This window comes from Monodelphis domestica, chromosome 6 (assembly GCF_027887165.1).
Source record: "Monodelphis domestica isolate mMonDom1 chromosome 6, mMonDom1.pri, whole genome shotgun sequence".
NCBI classification, from domain to species: Eukaryota; Metazoa; Chordata; class Mammalia; order Didelphimorphia; family Didelphidae; genus Monodelphis; species Monodelphis domestica.
The window spans coordinates 291911530-291932142 of record NC_077232.1 but is presented as its reverse complement, the minus strand read 5'-3'; the positions used below and the strand labels follow the sequence as shown (position 1 = coordinate 291932142).

At 41.4% G+C, this 20613-nt stretch overlaps 1 protein-coding gene across 3 annotated transcripts in view; it reads left to right on the top strand.

Annotated features, from left to right (window-relative positions):
• The window catches only part of SLC4A4 (solute carrier family 4 member 4), a 523229-nt gene that overhangs the window by 87081 nt on the left and 415535 nt on the right, over positions 1 to 20613 (top strand). For 2 of the 3 annotated variants that reach the window (XM_007495656.3, XM_056803351.1), the window contains exon 1: positions 15974 to 18951. The exons of the other annotated variant lie outside the window; for it this stretch is intronic. The gene's annotated coding sequence lies outside the window, so the exon portion shown is untranslated. Of the gene's footprint in view, positions 1 to 15973; positions 18952 to 20613 lie in introns of those variants that run through there. 3 annotated transcript variants of the gene reach the window in all.

Here is a 20613-nt window from a genome sequence, read left to right as displayed (position 1 = left end):
GGACTGCTGTGGTTTTATTGGTGGAAGTGATGTCAAAAACAGAGGCACAAAAATTATCTGCTTTGTTGTTGTACCTTCTGGCCCAGAAGAGCGAGCCACCTGACTGGCCACTGGAATGTCCATATGTGGGGTCTCCATCATTGGAATGGGAGATGCTTCAGGGGACAGATTGTCTTCCTTTCCTATCTGGATCCCCAGAACTTAGGACAGTACTTCATACATAGGAAGGATTTCACAAATGCATCATTCATTCATTCATTAGAACTCGTCTGACTTCTATAGGAAACATATCGGAAAACAAACTACAAAGCAAAAGAAAATGAAACAGTCAGTTTTCTCCAGCAGATCTCCTGCCAATAAACCCACCCCAAACCCCCACAGTGAAGCCTCTGGTGAGGCTACTCCCCTGAAAGTGGCAACCGCATCCTCGATTGCACCAACCTGTGCATGGTCTGGAGGCACAAAGGATGTGCATACGGGCTTGTCGAAGCTGCCACCCTGGTGGGGAGAAAGTAGTGAGGTGCTCCTGAGAGGCAGGGCTGTCCCAGCCCCTTAGGGAAAGGCAACAGTGGGCACTGCACAGTAGAGTGCTAAGAACCCTTTGGTTTAGAACTCAGGAGTAAAGAAGGGGCTGTCTCTGACAGCCAGGCTGGGGTGCGAGGAAGAGAGAAAAAGAGAGACAGAGACAGAGGGTGGGGAGGGAGAGAAACAGAGATAGAGGCAGAGAGAGACAGAGAGAACGAGAGATATATATATAGAGAAAGACAGAGAGACATAGACAGGCAGAGATAGTGGGAGACATCTAGATTTTGGGGTTGTCAATCCAATAATTTTGACCACAAAGGCAGCTGCTTAGCAGATGTCTATTTGAAATGCCAGTTATTTGTTTGCACAGGATTTTCTCTCTCAGAGGAGAGTGACACCCTCGAGGGACAAAGAAGAGGCCTGTGTGGAAGGTAATAAATGGCCAAGCTTGGTCCAGGACCCACCGAAAGGAACGGCTTTCAAGCTAATGAAACAGTTAAGTCCAGGAGATTCTAGCCCTCTGACAGCATTATAAGCCCATCCACCATCTCGGATTATTCCTACTTCAAAGAGCCAGGGAGGAGACAGCAGCAGTGGGATACAGTGACTGATACAATGGAACAGGGGCCCATCTATGTGCTTGGGAGGCGTCTGGTGTGAAAGGGACAGGTGGATCCACAGAACGCCAGGAACAAAAGCCTTTTTATGCAACGAGGAATTGGAGTGCCTTCTTGATTTTGGTTCCCCAAACTACACTGATTCAGACCCCAGTGCACAGACCCTGCTGGTTTAGCAGCGCATATGTAAGCTTGTCTTCTTCCAGACACTCGCAACCGTTTCCCATGTAAGGCTGCTGGTTCTGCGGGAGAATTTTTGTAGGAGGAAGAGGATGAGGCATTGGCCTGGGTTATCAAATGCAGCTTTCGTAATTGACTCATCCACCTGGGATTATAGCAATAGAGCTGGACAGGTCCTCACAAATCATTTAGTTCAACATTTAGTTCAATTTGGCGGATGAGGAAACTGAAGTCTGGAGAGATAATGCAACTTGAACCAAATTTACCCAGGTAGAGAACACAACTGGGATCCTAAAGGAGGCAGGTGGCTACGTGATAGACAGCCAGGCCTTGGGTTCAAATCTGGCCTCAGACATGTCCTAGCAATGTAATCCTGGGCAAGTCACAATTCCAATTGGGTAGCCTTTACTGCCTTCTCCCTTAGAACCAATAAATACATAGTATTGATTCAAAGATGGAACCTAAGGGTTTACAAGAAATAAAGGAAATTCAGTGCCATTGACACTATGACCCACTGACATATTAGCAGAAATTCTTGCTGGATTTTCTATCTAAAACATGCCTAAAATTGCTCTAGAAGGGAAATAGTTTAGTGGAGTCAAAGTTGAAATGATAGAATTTTAGGTCAGGAAGGGACTTTGGAGATCTCCTAGTCCTACTTCCTCATGTTTCAAAGACCTAGAGGACTTAAGTGACTTGCCTCCCCTGTATATGCCAGATCATAATCTTTCCAGCACACACACATCTTAGAGAAGCAGAGCCAGAGGACCACAGTTCCAATCTCTACCTCTGTGAGCTTGAGGAACTATTTTTCTTTTCTGGGAGTCAGTTTTCTTATTTGTAAAATAAGGGCATTGAGGGGTAATTAGGTGGTATAGTAGTATAGAATTCCAGGCCTGGAGTTGGAAGGGCCTGGGCTCAAATCTTCTCTTTAGACACTTGCAAGCTGTGTGACTTTGGGCAAATCACTTAACCTTGTTGGCTAATTCTTGCCCTTCTATCTTAGAGTTCTTAGAAAGGAAGGGTTTTGGGGGCAGCTGGGTGGCTCAGTGGATTGAGAGCCAGGCCTAGAGACAGGAGGTCCTGGGTTCAAATCTGAACTCAGACACTTCCCAGCTGTGTGACCCTGGGCAAGTCACTTGACCCCCATTGCCTAGCCCTTACCACTCTTCTGCCTTGGAGCCAATACACAGTATGGATTCCAAGATGGAAAGTGAGGGTTTTTTTAAAAAAAAGTAAGGGTTTTAAAAAATAAAAGAGTATTGGTCTAGATATCCTAAAGAATCCTTTCTTGCTCTCAGGGAATCGAAAATGTATAATTTTATTTTATTTTTAAAAGCTTTGTCAAATCTCAAGAATCTGTGTGAACTGGACGAAGATGAGAGGTGGCATAAAGCATGATAACTCACGACACATGTTAAGCCAGATAAATGCATTTCCCACAGCTTATGCCAACATTGGTAGTTTGCAAAATCTGTGAAGCTCTCCTCATCTAAGGGGGCACCATTCATTGATCTTAAGTCTGGAGGTAGACTGAGGAAGCAAGAATTCCGAGCCTACCTCAGCCCGTCTTGCTGAGGGACCTGAAGGTGGGGATTTGAAGTCACTGGCAGAGCCAGTTTTCTATCTAATGGTCCTTATTTGTGGTGCCGTTTCAGACTGATCCTGAGAATGTGCTGTTAGAAATGGGTCTAGTCTCTCTCCTACAGATGAGATTCTTTCTGAGGGTGTGATTTGGTGACTATGATATGATGCTGTGCCATATGATGTGATGGGACCGAAACAGTCTCTGTCATCTGGGGACTCCAAAGTCTCTTGCCGTTGTATTTCTTATTTCTAATCCTCAATACTTCTGATACTAGTAACCTTAAGTAATTAAAAAAAAACCCCAGAAAAGTGCCAAGAGGCAAGTCACTTAACCTTGGGGTCTCAGTTTCCTTATCTGTAAAATGAGGAGTTTAGAATAGATCTCTGACCAGGTTTATAGCTATATCATATATAATAATATTAATACTAATAAATATCAATATATTTATATCATAGATTTACATGTAATATAATATAAATGATCTAACATTATTAAATAATTAAATATAACTTATAATATAATATAAAATTTAAATTTATATAATCAGATTATTTAATGTAATTATATTATACATTTACAAAATTTATAATATATTATTACCATATTATATATGTAATTTTTAATAATATAATTTATGACTATATTATAGAATATTATAAGATCTAACAATAATCTCATATATAATATATTATACTTTTATATATAAGACAAGATATACATTTCTATCTTACAGTCAGAACCAGGCTTCTGGAGGGTTCTCTCCTTGTTGCCACTAGATGGCGAGTTCTTCTGTCTTTTCTTTCCTACATCTCATCTTTTTCTATTTTCTGTAGACATTTTGGGGGAAAACTGCCAAAGTCTCCAAAGATGGAACTGGGAACAGAGATTAACATCATAGAGCGTCCTGGGGTTCAAAGCCAGGGGAAAACTTGATTTTACATCCCGTTTATTGCTCTTCTACTTACTTAAACTCAAATGACCATTCTGTATGTTTTGATCCCTCTGATTGTGTTAATATTTCTAAGGACGCTTTGCTGTTGTTGTTTGTTGAGTCATTTTAGTCAGCATGACTCTCCATGAGCCCATTTGGGTTTTTTGTGGCTGTGGTTTGGTTGTGGAGTGGCTTGCCATTTCCTTCTCCAGCTCATTTTACAGATGAGGAACCCAAGGCAATTGGGAGTTTAGAGATTTGCTCAGGGTCACTAGTAAGTGTCCGAGGCAAGATTTGAACTTAGGAAGAGGAGTCTTCCTGGCTTCAGGGCCAGCACTCTATCCTAGATGCTCCAATGACCTCCATACTTTGATGGACATCAACACCATTCCCATAGCCTGATATCCATTCATCTCAGATTTGTTCCCCAATTGTTGCGATTACTTCACTGATTCTTGTCAGTTCCCAAATAAGAGCAAACTAGTCCTTTTATTCCTAGCACAGGTCAAAGGGCACAATTCAAATTTCAGATCAAAGAAAAGAAAACTCATTATCTGTGGTTTGCTGAGGAAAACTGTCAAGGAAAAACATGCTAATAAATGCAGAGAGTTCCATTATTCGTAGCCTTTCTGAGAAAACACATTGGAATAATTAAGACCCAGGTTCAAATTCTAACTTTGACATTTGGGCAAGTCACATGACCTCTCTAGGCCTCAGTTTCCACATCTGTAAAATGAAGGTTTTAGACTAGTTGTTCCCTGAGGTTTCCTCTAATTCTGATTGTGATCCTGTGACAGAGATGGTGAACCTCTTAGAGACTGAGTGCTCAAAACTGCAGCCCTCTTGCTGCATGTGTGAACCTCTCCACCTTATTCCAGACAGGGGAGGGAGGAAACACTCCCTTTGGGCTGCTGGGCAGAGGGGCAGGTCATGTGAGAAATGGCCTCAGGTGCAGTGGAGTAAGGGGCTATTGTTGTAGGACTGTGCTGACAAACCTGTGGCATGCATGCTGGAAGGGGCCATGGGTTTGTCAGCACAGTCCTATGATGATTTACAATTACTATATAATAACTTATATTAATTGGGCAACCAAGTGGTGCTATGGATAGAGCACTGGGCCTGGAGTCAATAAGACTCGTCTTCCTGAGTTCAAATCTAGTCTCAGACACTTACTAGCTGTGTGACCCTGCGCAAGTCACTTAACCCTGGTTGCTACAGTTTCCTCTTCTGTAAAATGAGCTAGAAGAGGAAATGGCAAACTGCTTTAGTATCTCTGCTTAGAGAACCCCAAATGGTATCATGAAGAGTCAGACATGACTAGAATGACAACAACAACAAAAACATGTATGAATCAATGACCGAGCATTTATTAAACACCTAGACTGGAGATTGATAGATTTAGAATTGGAAGACCTGGGTTTGAAACTCACCTCTGCTGCATACTTCCTACTCATGGTCTCTGGACCTCAGTTTTCTCATCTGTGAAATGAGGGGATTGGACTAGAAGATGTATTCTCAAGTCCCTTTCCAGCCCCATGGCCTAATATCCTGTATACCAAAACAGAAGTTGCCATTTTGATGTTGTGAATAGAAATAATGTCTCCTCAGTGAGGAAAAGATGGCAGACTGAAGCTTCTGGATGGCAGCTAGGTGTGGCTCTTTTCACGTAAGCAAAAAAGTAACGTTAATTGAAAAGAACAAAGGATTCACTCTTCTGAAATTTGAGCCCCATATGATTTTTATTGGTAAACTCTTGCCTTAGTAGTGAGATCTCCTGTAACTTTTGCATATACACTGGGGATGAAGGATAGCTCATTGCAAGATGCCCATCCTGGCAGGTGAGATATTTGAATTTTTTCCTTTATCAGACATTCACTAGATCTGACCCCTTAAGGCTAACTAAAGATTATAATGAGAGTTTAGAAAAATCCCCAGAAATAGAGTCAATGCGCTTTGTGGATTTTCAGGGGCTAATCTAAGACCCCAAACTCTGGGTTGCCTCCATTGGCTAGGTTGCGGTTGACTCTTTCTGACATGAGGGTATTGGTTTTAATATTAGCCCTAGCAAAGCATAATTACAAAGAGAAGACTCATCTCTCCACCTTGCTTTGTAAGAGAGGAAACAGATAAGATCATATCCTAAAGCCAAAGGTTTTGGGTTTGGGGGGGCATTATCAATTCTTTAGAATTAACCATGCTCATAACTCAATTAAGTTCCATGTGTCTAAGGGGGAACTCCATTAAATTACTCTGATGCTTCACTGTTGTGGATTTCTGAAGCCTCTGGTACCAGAACTCAAACTTTGATAGGTTCTACCAAACTGAAAAGGCTTCAAATTCCAGCCTGGCAAATGTCTTCTCCCCCACCAGGCTAGGTATACATGGAGAGGCAATGGGATGATAAATTGTTTGGCCACGGGGAGCCATGAGACATAGGGCAACACACCAGGACCTTCAAGCTTGCGTCCAGACTAGACTACACAGAAATCTCATGCTTACATACCATGGATACTTTGACAACAGAACTGGAAGGTGCTGAACATGAATTCCGTCACACACACTAGAGAGAAACTGATTATATTTATCAGACAGGAAATTATAAACAAGTATCTATTTAATGTTTATAATGTGTCAGGCATTAGGGGTACAAGTATATAGAACGAAACAATCCCTATTCTCAACGAGTTTACAATCTAACGGGTGAGACAAGTACATATAAAGATGGAATACATAATTATAAGGTTAAAAATATATCTCTCTTGCTACATATATTCCTATAAAATAGTAAAAAAAGAAGGTATTTTTAAAAAACCCTTACCTTCCATCTTGAAATCAATTCTGTGTATTAGTTCCAAGACAGAGGAGTGATAAGGGCTAGGCAATGAGGGTCAAGTGACTTGCCCAAGGTCACACAGCTGGGAAGTGTCTGAGACCAGGTTTGAACCTAGGACCTCCCATCTCTAAGTGTTGCTCTCAATCCACTGAGCTACCCAGTTGCCCCATGATCTAGCAATTTTGGGGGGAGCAGGAAATGCTTTATGCAAAGATGGCATCTGAGCGCCATCATTTTTTAAACCCTTACCTTCTGTTTAGAATCAATACTAAATATCAGTTCTAAATCAGAAAAGGGGTAAGGTGTAGGCCATTGGGATTAAATAACTTGTCCAGGGTCACACAGCTAGGAAATGTTTGAGGGAAGTTTTGAACCAGGTCTTCTTGAGTGCAAGCACAACTCTCTATCCACTGAGCCACCTAACTGTCCTTGAGCTTAACCTTAAAGGAAGAGAGGGTTTCTATGAGGCAAAAATAAGGAGAGAGTGTATTCAGGCATGGGGGATAACCAGTGCAAAGCCTCAGAGTTTCTGTGTGCAAAGTTAGGATAATAAAAATAGGAAAAAGTAACAAAAATATATGGCACACAATGAAAGGGACTATTCAAAAAAGTAATTGATTATGGAAAAAATGTAATATAACTGGGAGAAAAGACAAAGATACAGAATACAATATTTCTGTTCAAAAGTCTAATCAATGTAAATAAAGACCAAAAAGGCTTAAAAAGAACCTTAAACAGCAAACACTTGACTTTTTTGCCACATGGGAAACAATGGAGAACCAAGGTCCCATGGATTTAGGATCTGATTGAGGAAATAGAGTAAGAGCAACTTTGCTTCATAAAAAAGAGACAAGCTAGGAAAGGCAAAAACACTTAAAAAAAAAGCTTTGGAGATACCTGGGACTCAACAATATCATCCTCAGGGATTTTCTCTCATTTCGAGATGAACCTGGAAGAAAGCAAGGAGAAGAAAAATGAGGAATTTCTGCAAACATTTTTAATAAACTTTTTTCTCTACCAAGGAGAGTGGAGATATTACTTTGGATCCTAAAGTCATGGTTCCTGATATGCTTATTGGAGGAGGTAAAAATAGCACTAAGACAAAGACGGGGAAAAGAAAAACCGGATTAGATCTAATCTGAAAGACACTTGAGATGACAAAACCATGAAGACACCAAGGGATCGATTTATAGGGTAACTGAAGGAGAAAATGCCAAAAAATCTTAGGATTTATTTATACCCTGCCAAAGGCAACTGAAGCTTGGACAGACCTTGGGAGCTAGTGGAGGACAGGGTCAGGAAGAGTTAGACAGGACTGAACCACAACAAAGGCAATTGAGAAATATCAACAGCCACTAACATATCTGCCTATTTTCCTATCAACATAAAATTTTAATAAAAATGATCTCTACATGTTCACCAAGGGTATCTTTTTGTGAAGGGGTAGAGCAAGGCTTTCACAAGTGGAATTCCATACCTAGATCACATTTTTTTTTAAACCCTTACCTTCCATCTTGAAATCAATACTGTGTATTAGTTCTAAGGCAGAAGAGTGGTAAGGGCTAGGCAATGGGGGTCAAGTGACTTGCCCAGGGTCACAGAGCTGGGAAGTGTCTGAAGTCACATATGAAACCAGAACCTCCCATCTCTGGGGCTATAGATCACATTTTTTTACCATCACACAATTGACTGAAAAACAGAGAGAATACAGTGTCACACTTCATTTTTTAAAATTTGGTCAATTTTGAACATTATTCCCTGGTTACAAAAATAATTTTCTATTCCTCCCTCCCTTCCCACCTCCACTCTCCTCCTGTAGCTGATGCACAATTCCAATGTGTCTTTGATCAGAATCCATTTCCATATTGTTGGTATTTGCACTAGGATGTTCATGTAGAGCCTACATCCCCAATTGTATCCCCCTCGACCCATGCAATCAAGCAGTTGTTTTTCTTTGGTGTTTCTACTCCCACAGTTCTTCCTCTGGATGTGGATAGTGTTTTTTCTCATACGTCCCTCAGAATTGTCCTGGATCACTGCATTGCTGCTGGTAGAGAAGTCCATTACAATCAATTGTGCCAAGTGTATCCATCTCTGTGTATAAAGTTTTCCTTGTTCTGCTCCTTTCACTCTGCATCAATTCCTGGAGGTTGTTCCAGTCCCCATGGAATTCCTCCACTTTAATATTCCTTTGAGCACAATAGTATTCCATCACCAACAGATACCACAATTTGTTCAGCCATTCCCCAATTGATGGGCATCCCCTCATTTTCCAATTTTTTGCCACCACAAAGAGCACAGCTATGAATATTCTTGTACAAGTCTTTTTACTTATTGTCTCTTTGGGGTACAAACCCAACAGTGCTATGGCTGGATCAAAGGGCAGGCAGTCTTTTAGTGCCCTGTGGGCATAGTTCCAAATTGCCCTCTAGAATGTTTGGATCAATTCACAACTCCACCAGCAATGAATTAATATCCCGACTTTGCCACATCCCCTCCATCATTCATTACTTTCCATAGCTGTCATGTTAGCCAATCTGCTAGGTGTGAGGTGATACCTCAGAGTTGTTTTGATTTGCATCTCTCTGATTATAAGAGATTTAGAGCACTTTTTCATGTGCTTATTAATGGTTTTGATTTCTTTGACTGAAAATTGCCTATTCATGTCCCTTGCCCATTTATCAATAGAAGAATGGCTTGTTTTTTTGTACAATTGATTTAGCTCTTTGTAAATTTGAGTAATTAGACCTTGGTCAGAGGTTTTTGTAATGAAGATTGTTTCCCAATTTGTTGCTTCCCTTCTAATTTTGGTTACATTGGTTTTGTTTGTACAAAACCTTTTTAATTTGATGTAGTCAAAATTATTTATTTTACATTTCATGACTCTTTCTAAGTCTTGCTTGGTTTTAAAAATTTTCCCTTCCCAAAGGTCTGACATGTATACTATTTGGTGTTCACATAATTTACTTATAGTTTCCTTCTTTATGTTCAAGTCATTCACCCATTATGAGTTTATCTTGGTGTAGGGTGTGAGGTGTTGTTACAAGCCTAATCTCTCCCACACTGTCTTCCAATTTTCCCAGCAGTTTTTATCAAATAGTGGATTTTTGTCCCAAAAGCTGGGATCTTTGGACTTATCATAGACTATCTTGCTGAGGTCACTTACCCTAAGTCTATTCCACTGATCCTCCTTTCTGTCTCTTAGCCAGTACCAAATTGTTTTGATGACCACTGCTTTATAGTATAGTTTGAGATCTGGGACTGCAAGGCCCCCTTCCTTTGTATTTTTTTTTTCATTATTTCTCTGGATATCCTTGATCTTTTGTTCTTCCAAATGAACTTTGTTATGGTTTTTTCCAATTCAGTAAAAAAGGTTTTTGGAAGTTCGATGGGTATGGCACTAAATAAATAGATAAGTTTGGGTAGGATGGTCATTTTTATTATATTGGCTCATCCTACCTATGAGCAGTTAATATTTTTCCAATTACTCAGATCTAGTTTTAGTTGTGTGGAAAGTGTTTTGTAGTTGTGTTCATATAGTTCCTGTGTTTGTCTTGGCAGATAGATACCCAAGTATGGTGATTTTAAATGGAATTTCTCTTTCTAATTTCTGCTGCTGAGATGTGTTGGAGATAAATAGAAATGCTGATGACTTATGTGGGTTTATTTTGTATCCTGCATCTTTGCTAAAGTTGTTTATTATTTTGACTAGCTTTTTAGTTGATTCTCTAGGATTCTTTAAGTAGACCATCATGTCATCCACAAAGAGCTATCAAGCTTGGTCTCTTCATTGCCAATTTTAATACCTTCAATTTCTTTTTCTTCTCTAATTGGTACTGCTAGTTTTTCTAGTACAATGTTAAATGTTAAATAATAAAGGTGATAATGGGCATCCTTGTTTCACTCCTGATCTTATTGGGGATGCATCTAGTTTATCTCCATTGCAGATGATGTTGGCTGATGGTTTTAGATAGATACTGTTTATTATTTTTAGGAAAGACCCTTCTATTCCTATACTTTCTAGTGTTTTTAATAGGAATGGGTGTTGTATTTTGCCAAAGGCTTTTTCTGCATCTATTGAGATAATCATGTGATTTTTGTTGGTTTGCTTGTTGATATGGTCAATTATGTGGATGGTTTTCCTGATATTGAACCATCTTTGCATTCTTGGTATAAATCCCACCTGATCATAGTGAATAACCCTCCTGATCACTTGCTGGAGTCTTTATGCTAGTATCCTATTTAAGATTTTTGCATCTATGTTCATTAAGGAGATTGGTCTGTAGTCTTCTTTCTCCATTTTTGACCTGCCTGGCTTTGGAATCAGTACCATATTTGTGTCATGAAAGGAATTTTGTAGAACGCCCTCTTTGCTTATTATGTCAAATAGTTTGTATAATATTGGGATTAGCTCTTCTTTGAATGTTTGATAGAATTCACTTGTGAATCCATCAGGCCCTGGGGATTTTTTCTTAGGGAGTTCTTTGATGGCCTGTTCAATTTCTTTTTTCTGATATGGGATTATTTAAGAATTCTATTTCTTCTTCTGTTAGTCTAGGCAGTTTATATTTTTGTATATATTCATCCATATCACATAGATTGGCATGCTTATTGCCATATAATTGTGCAAAATTCTTTTTAATGATTGCCTTAATTTCCTCTTCATTGGAGGTGAGTTCCCCCTTTTCATCTACGATACTGTTAATTTGATTTTCTTCTTTCCTTTTTTTTATTAGATTGACCAGTACTTTGTCTATTTTGTTTGTTTTTTCAAAATACCAGCTTCTAGTCTTATTTATTAGTTCAATAATTCTATTACTTTTCATTTTATTGATTTCTCCCTTAATTTTTAGGATCTCTAATTTGGTTTTCTTCTGGGGATTTTTAATTTGTTCACTTTCAAGTTTTTTTGATTTGTATGTCCAAATCATTGACCTCTGCCCTCCCTAATTTGTTAATATATGAATTCAAGCATATAAAATTTCCCCTGAGTACTGCTTTGGCTGCATTCCATAGAGTTTGAAAGGATATCTCATCATTTTCATTTTCTTCAATGAAATTATTTTTTCTATGATTTGTTCTCTAACCGATTTTGGAGAATCATATTGTTTAATTTCCAATTAATTTTTGATTTGGTTCTCCATGTACCCTTAATGATCATTATTTTTATTGCCTTATGATCTGAAAAGTTTGCATTTATTATTTCTGCTTTGCATTTGTATGCCATGTTTTTATGTCCTAGTATATGGTCAATCTTTGTGAATGTACCATGTGCTGCTGAAAAGAAGGTGTATTCCTTTTTGTCCCTATTTATTTTTCTCCATATATCTATCAAATCTAATTTTCTAAGATTCCATTCACCTCTTTTACCTCTTTCTTATTTATTTTTTGATTTGATTTATCTAAATTTGATAGTGGTAGGTTTAGGTCTCCCACTAGTATAGTTTTACTATCTGTTTCTTCCTTTAATTCTACTAGTTATTCCATTAGAAATTTGGGTGCTATACCATTTGGTGCATACATGTTGATTAGTGATATTTCCTCATTGTCTATACTCCCTTTTATCAGGATGTATTTACCTTCCCTATCCCTTTTAATCAGGTCTATTTTTGCTTTGGCTTTGTCAGATATCATTGGAACTCTTGCCTTCTTTCTATCAGTTGAGGGCCAATAGGTCTTCCTCCAACCTTTAATTCTGATCTTGTGAGTATATACCCGCCTCATGTGTGTTTCTTGTAGGAAACATACAGTAGGGTTTTGGATTCTAATCCATTCTGCTATTCGTCTATGTTTTATGGGTGAGTTCATACCATTCACATTCAAAGTTATGATTGTCACTTGGGAATTCCCTAGCATTTTGATATCCTCTCCTAGTTCTGTACTTTCTTCTTTTGGTATATCTTTTTAAACCAGTGGTTTACTTTTAATCAATACCCCTAATCCCCTCCTTTTATATGCTTCCCTTTCTGGCCCCCCTTTTGTTCCCTTTTTGTTTTTTTTAGGGTCTGTTTAGTTCCCTCCCCCCTCTCTTTCCCTCCCTTTTTGTACTCCCTTCCCCTCCCCCCCTTAGTTTTACCTTCTCCCTTACCCTGTAGGATAAGATAGAATTCAAGATCACAATGGATCTAGATGCTCTTTCCCTCTCAGAGTTGATTTCACTGAGAGTAAGGTTTGAGTGTTATCTGTTAGCATTCTCTTCCTTTCCTTTTTTAAGAGTATTCTTCCCTTCCCCTTCCTATGTGTATCTTTGTGTGAAAAAGATTATTCTATTTATTTTATTTTTTTCAAGTATCTCTTGGTCCCCTCTTCAATTCCCCCTCACCCTTTTTCTTTTCTTTTTTTGCATATCATCTTGTAGCCCTTAATGCCCAATCTTTTCCTATGAGTGATTCTTCTAATTACTATTATAATGAATACAGTTTTTGAGAGTTACAAATAACATTTTCCCCATATACATATATATATATACACACACACATATATATATATGTATATATATATATATATATATATATTTGATCTAATTATAGCCATTAAAGAAGAGAGTTTGAATACAAAAAAACCCCATTTTTATCATTTTCCCTCTTTTTCTTATTTACCTTTTCATGTTTCTCTTGATTTTTGTGTTTGGATAACAAACTTTCCACTTAGTTCTGGTCTTTACAAATACTTGGAAATCTTCTATTTTGTTGAGTGCCCATACTTTCCTCTGGAAGTATATAGTCACTTTTGATGGTTAGGTGATTCTTGGTTGACGACCCAGTTCTCTTGCCTTTCTGAATATCATGTTCTAGGCCTTTCGGTCCTTTAGGGTAGAAGCTGCCAGGTCTTGTGTGATCCTGATTGGTGCTCCTTGGTATCTGAATTTCCTCTTTTTGGCTTCTTGTAGAATTTTCTCCTTAGCTTAAAAACTCTGGAATTTGGCAATTACATTCCTGGGAGTTGTCTTTTGGGGATTTAGTATAGAGGGTATTCTATGAACTCTTTCAACGTCTATATCCCCCCCCCCCCCCTTGTTCAAGAACAGAAGGGCAGTTTTCTTGGATGATTTCTTGTAGTAGGATGTCAAGATTTCTGTTTATTTCTGGATTTTCAGGTAGACCAATGATTCTCAAATTTTCTCTCCTTCCTCTCTTTTCCTGATCTGTCACCTTTTCAGTGAGATATTTTATGTTTTCTTCTATTTTGTCAGTCTTTTGACTTTGCTTCATTAATTCTTGATGTTTTGCAAGATCATTGGTTTCCAGTTGCTCAATTCTGGTCCTTAAGGCCTGGTTTTCTGCTTAAGCTTTTGATTTTCAGCTATAATTTTTTGGTTTTGTGCTATTATTTTTTGATTTTCTTTTTGAACCATTTTCCACTTATCTTGTCAGAAGGCTTCCATCTTTTTGCTATGCTCCAATTTAAATCCTTCCAGAGCTTGTGGACAATTTCTATTTTTTAGAAGGTTTTTTTTTTTGTTTGAATTTTCTCCTGTATGTCCTCTGTAGCCTGGGTTTTTCGAGGCTCATTGCCCTTTTTTTTTTTTGCTTTTTTGGGAAGGAGTTTGGGGCTCCTATGTGCAATTAGCCATCACTGTGGAAGATTTACCTTCCCTTTTTAGTCAGAAATCTTAATGAGCTGGGCAGGTTCTCTTTGTATGGATTTAAGGAGCAAGGATTTTGCCTGAGGCAAGCTCTTGAATCTCTGCAGCTGGACCACTTTCCTGGGGGCACCCATGGTCTGTGCTCCCCTGCCTTCCAGGTTTTTGGGTATAACTGCTCTCAGGTGTAGGTTCTTGGAGGTCTTAGTCAATTCCCAAGACCTAGAGCTGCCCCTTGCTCCCTCCAGAGGTGCCCCTCCCTCACTTACTGATTCTGGTGCACTGGCTCTGACTCCGGCTCTGTAGGTGGGGTGGTGGAGGGTAGATCAGCTCATGTTTGTGTGGGATCCCCCCCCCCCATATTGTGAAAATGCCCAAATCCCACGTACCTTCAATTCTGTGCTGTACTGTAGAGTCCCTTCATTCTTATGAAAAAAAATTTTTGGGTCTTTTGAGGTAGTATATATTGGTAGGTCTGAGGAGAGAAAGCATCCTGCATCTAGACTGCCACCATGCTTACCTGGAAGTCCCCTCATTTGTTGTTTGTTTATGATTTGGTTGAGAAAAATATTGTTTTATATAATCTTTTCTGACAAGGATCCCTGCCCCCATCAATACCTGAAAAGTATATTAAGATGCAAAAATAGAGATGGGCAGCTAGGTGGCACAGTGGCTACAGTGTTGGGTCTGGAGTCAGGAAGACCTGAATGCAAACCCTACTTCAGACACTTAGTATCTGTGCAACCCTGGGTAAGTCTCTTAACTCTGTCGCCTCACTTTCCTAATCTGTAAAATACTCTGAAGAAGGAAATGACAAACCACTCTATTATCTTTACAAAGAAAACCCCAAAAGGGGCCATGAAAAGTTGGATATGATTGAAACAACTGAATATCAAAATAATTGAGATGAACTTGTTTTGACTGTCTTCCAATCATATATATCAAGCAAGGTGTGAGATCCTGGAGCAGGTCTAGCACAAAGCTCAACTTACAGAGGGAAACTATGTGACTATGTGGACTCTTCCAGGTAGATATTCCTGTTTTCGGATGACACTGTTCTGGTTACATGAAGTTCCAGAAGAGAGAAGAGCCTCCTGGGCTATAAGCACTATAAGCACTCAAAAGCATTCGACTCAACTATCTTCATGGGAAAAACAAACAAGTGAATGAAAATTTATCATCTAGATTACAATATGTAGTTGGAAAGATAATCGATAGAGATTATCCATCGATATATTATATAGTAGACAACCTGTACAAATGGATAACACATTGTGCCTAGGTTTAAATGAAAGGAGAATGGACTGCATTTCCTTTGGGAAATCACAAAGTTCCTTTATGTACTGCAAACTTCTACCAGAAATGAAGGTCCATCTTTTGAAAGAATTAATTTTTGTGGGGTAGCTAGGTGGCTCAGTGGACTGAGAACTAATCTTAGAGATGGGAGGTTCTGGTTCAAATTGGACACCAGGCACTTCCTAGCTGTGTGATCCTGAGCTAGTCATTTAACCCCCTTTACCTATCCCCTACTGCTCTTCTGCCTTGGAACCAATACACAGTTTTGATTCCAAGATGGAAGATAAGGGTTTTTTTTTAAAAAAAGGAGTAATCTTTGAAGACTAAAGAGTGGGGATATCTCAGAGGCCAGTAGAGAAGTACATGTTGGATGTGAGCAGGCTCTTTCATATAATAAATAAGGAACTCTGAAGAAGAACCGATCACCCAATACACATTTATTAAATGCCTGCTATGTACCAGACATAAATCTTAGGACAGGGGCTAAAAAGGCAAATAAAATCAGTCCCTGATCTCAAGGGGCTTACATCCTAATAGGGGAAATTACCTGTGCATCTGCGATTATATACAAGATAGATACAAAATCATTACAAGTTTGCTTCAGAGGGGAAGACACTTGGAACAGAGCAGGAAAGGCTTCCTGCAGATGATGGCACCTGAGTTGAGTTTTGAAGGAAGGCAAGAATTCTAGGTAGAGGAGAGGTGGGCAATCTATCTATCTATCTATCTATCTATCTATCTATCTATCTATCTATCTATCTATCTATCTATCTATCTATCTATATCTATATATCTCACTTAGCCATTCACATAGGACAGTCAATATAACTAAACAGAGATTAGAGATAGGGTGCTGCCTATATAGAACCAGTAACCCAATATAGCTGGATGGTAGTGTTTCGGAGAGGAGTAATACATAGGGAGACTGCAGAGATAATAATGGGTGAGTTGTGAAATACTTGAAACACCATAGTTTGTATTTGATGCTAGAGGTAATAGGGAGCTACGGAGTAGTTTGAACTTTGGGAAAACCATTTTGGCAAGATATTGAAGTGAAGAAAGAATTGGGACTGGGAGACATATTACTAGGTTGTTTCAATTGTCCAGGTGGGAAATTAACTGATCAGGGCCTGAAATGGAGTGGAGACAAAGGTTAGAAGAAAAGTGGCCATTGAAATAATAAGATTTGGCTATGTGGAGCCACTGAGTTTAGGATGGCATTCAGGGCTCCAAAGCTGGGTAGTTGGAAGGATGAAGATGCCTTCCATGGAAGCTGGGAAGAGGTAAAGACTGATAGCTTTGAGAGGAAAGATAATAAATTGTATTGAACAGCTCCTTGTACAGTAGACTGATGAGCTGACTTGGAGTCAGGAAGTATCAATACTTGCTCTATGACCTTGGGCAAGTCACTGAATCCCTCTCAAGGTCAGTATCCTCCTTTGTACAAGGACACTAATCTTACAGGGTTGTGGTGAAGCTCATTTGACATAACATATAGAAAGCACTCTATAAATACTACCTATGATTGTGTCATGTTAAAAGACCCAGAAGGTCTTTAGCATGTCAGATCTAGAAAGATATCCCCGTTGAGCAGGAAGACACAGACCGACACTGTTCAGAGAGGCCCCGGATGAGCCTGAAGGCTCCGTGATGAAGGGGCTGAGGCAATGACTTCTAAATACCAGATACTAATCAGAGAACTGTCACATTGTCACTATTTTTGCTCATATGGTTTATTTAACTTTCCCCTTTTTATCAAGTCAAAAGTGGTTTCCTAGCATTTAAGGCAATTAAGCTTGGGACCAATCCAAGAACAAATTATCACTTTGATGGCTCACCAAAAAGTCCTTTGATGAGCTAAGAGTCCAAGGCAGCATCGATCCTTACATAAACAAATGCGAAGGTCTAGAACAGAGGTAGCAACAGGGGCGCAACAGCTGAGAACTGATGGTCTGCAAGTCTTCTGTTCTTGTAAAAGAGTTCCCTAGGCTTGACCGAGATCTCAGCGAGGTTCAGGTCAGAGGAGGCAAAGGAGCCCTTCCCTGAGAGGGACTTCCAAAGGGACCGAGAAGACTTGGGCAAAGCACGGAGGCAGTGTGAGCGGGTAGCCAGTGGACGGACGTTTTTGGACTCCTTTTCCTCACTTTCCTCAGCTGTGAGAGGATGGACTTGTACTAGGTAACTACCGAGGTCCCTTCCGCTTCTCGAGCTCTGATCCCAAAGGAGGAAAAGGCATGGATCGGGCTGGAGGGAAGCAGGCAGGATCCCCAATGTCCTCTGGCCGTGGCAGAACAGATCTAGCATCGGCTTCGGCAGCAGCAGCAGTTGCGGCTGCCTTCGGTTCTCATCTAAAGTGAGCAGAAGTTGCAAAGCCTGCAGGCGAGGTGAGCCAGCCTCAGGCGGCTGGAGAGGCCCCTCCCCCAGTGTCCTGGAAGCCCCGAGCTCCAATGACGCCCAGAGCAGGAGCAATGGGAGAGAGGGGTGGGGTGGTGGGGGAGTGGGGTGGGGAGCAGAGAGGAGGGCCGGACCGAGTCCGATCTAAGGACGGCCGAGGCTACTCACTGCCTTAAATATGGATCGCAGACTTGCACTTCCAAGGCGGCGGCGGCAGCAGCAGCAGCAGCAGTGGCGGCAAGGGCAGCGGCATCAGCAGCACCAGCGGCGGTGGTGGTAGCAGCAGCGGCAGCAGCGGCAGCAGCTGGCCTCCGCTCTCCACAGCAGTCCACGCCAAGCCACGCGCGCCCCAGGCCGTGCCTCTAGCCAGGCACCACTGCAGCATGATTAGTTATTGGCAGTCATATCGGTGATCCCAATACAAAGGCAGACGCAACAGAAAGAAACGTAGAGAAGACACGCACACGCGCGTGCGCGCGTACACACACACACACACACACACACACACACACACACACAATAACTCCCCCCCCTCATTTACACAAACACACAAGCCGGGCACACACACGCCAGACACACACGCGCTTTCATTCGATCAGGCCGGCCTGTGGAAGGGCCGTCTCCCACCCTCCCGTTCCCGGGCTTTCAGGCGTGCCAGGCACAGAAGAGTCTGTCCTCCGGTCCCAGCAGTGTCCTCGGCCCTCACCCCACTTCTCCCAGAAGTTGTGGCGGCCCGCCTGCTCGCTCTTCTCGGCTCTCTGGGCTCCGCAGTGTGCGGCTGCTCCCGGAGGCTAGTGGAGTAGCACCGAGCGCTGCCCCCGCAGGTTGAAAACTTCCCTCACCTCCCGCCGGCCGCGCGGCACGGCGCCTACGCCGGGAGGCTCCCGGCTCCTGCTCGCCTTACCGCTCTCCCCCCCGCCCCTCGGAGCCACAAACAGCGGCTGCCTTGGCAGCCCCCGACTCTGCTGCCAAGCTGGAGGAGCGACGCAAGCCAGATCCCAGGAGGTGAGTGCCGAAGGAGGCGTGGAGGAGAGCAGGCGGAGAGCCGTGCATGTAGTGCTGTGCGGGGCCGGGTCAGGGCCGGGGCCGGGGCCGAGGCAGGGTCAGCGCGGGAGGACTTGTGGAGGAAGCCGCAGGCAGGCTGTCCGAAGAGCCGGGCTAGCCAGAAAGGGCGCAGACTGGGTGGTAGGAGCAGCGGCAGCTGTAGCAGCAGCCAGGATAGGGTCCTGTTTGCACCCCGAGAGCTGGGACCAGACTGCTGGGCTTCTCTTCCGAGATGACAAGGAGCCTCCGCGGCTGAGGCAGTGGGGTAGGGGGAGGTAACTTGCTTGGGGCAGACAAGCTGCGGGATAGTTTTCTCTTTCTTTCTTTCCTTCTTTCCTTCCTACTTTCTTTCTTTTTCTTTCTTTCTTTCTTTCTTTCTTTCTTTCTTTCTTTCTTTCTTTCTTTCTTTCTTTCTTTCTTTCTTTCTTTCTTTCTTTCTTTCTTTCTTTCTTTCTTTCTTTCTTTCTTTCTTTCTTTCTTTCTTTCTTTCTTTCTTTCTTTCTTTCTTCCTTCCTTCCTTCCTTCCTTCCTTCCTTCCTTCCTTCCTTCCTTCCTTCCTTCCTTCCTCCTTCCTTCCTTCCTTCCTTCCTTCCTTCCTTCCTTCCTTCCTTCCTTCCTTCCTTCCTTCCTTCCTTCCTTCCTTCCTTCCTTCCTTCCTTCCTTCCTTCTTTCTTTCTTTCTTTCTTTCTTTCTTTCTTTCTTTCTTTCTTTCTTTCTTTCTTTCTTTCTTTCTTTCTTTCTTTCTTTCTTTCTTTCTTTCTTTCTTTCTTTCTTTCTTTCTTTCTTTCTTTCTTTCTTTCTTTCTTTCTTTCTTCCTTCCTTCCTTCCTTCCTTCCTTCCTTCCTTCCTTCCTTCCTTCCTTCCTTCCTTCCTTCCTTCCTCCTTCCTTCCTTCCTTCCTTCCTTCCTTCCTTCCTTCCTTCCTTCCTTCCTTCCTTCCTTCCTTCCTTCCTTCCTTCCTTCCTTCCTTCCTTCCTTCCTTCCTTCCTTCTTTATTTCTTTCTTTCTTTCTTTCTTTCTTTCTTTCTTTCTTTCTTTCTTTCTTTCTTTCTTTCTTTCTTTCTTTCTTTCTTTCTTTCTTTCTTTCTTTCTTTCTTTCTTTCTTTCTTTCTTTCTTTCTTTCTTTCTTTCTTTCTTTCTTTCTTTCTTTCTTTCTAGGGGAGAACCAATAGGTGGGTGGTCCTTTTGCCTGTCTGTTTCCAATGTCCTGATAATGATCCGAGGCAGCTGTCCCAGTGTCTTCCAGCCCAGCGACCGGTCCATTCGGGCAGCTCCCGAGGAGGCTGCTTTTGGGCACCTCCTTGCTTGTTAGGGGATGCATGCCTTCCGGCCAGTCCTTTCTCACGGAGGGTCTGCGGGAATCTTTCTGTCTCTTGCCTTCTGGGACTGAACGAATATTCACTTAGTTCCCCGGAGAGATGAAGGCAGGGGGTGGGTGAGTCAGGCAATTTCTCTGGAAGTAAAGCAGCCACATCTATCCGTAAGCATTTGGTCGCGGGAGGCAGAGGTTTAACTGGGACAATTAATCTCGCGACCAAACAAAACTTAACAGTTCTTCAGGTACAAGACGGCGAAGTGTGTGGCAAGAAAAGTCCGTGGGGGTTTCCCCCAGGTGCGTTTTCCT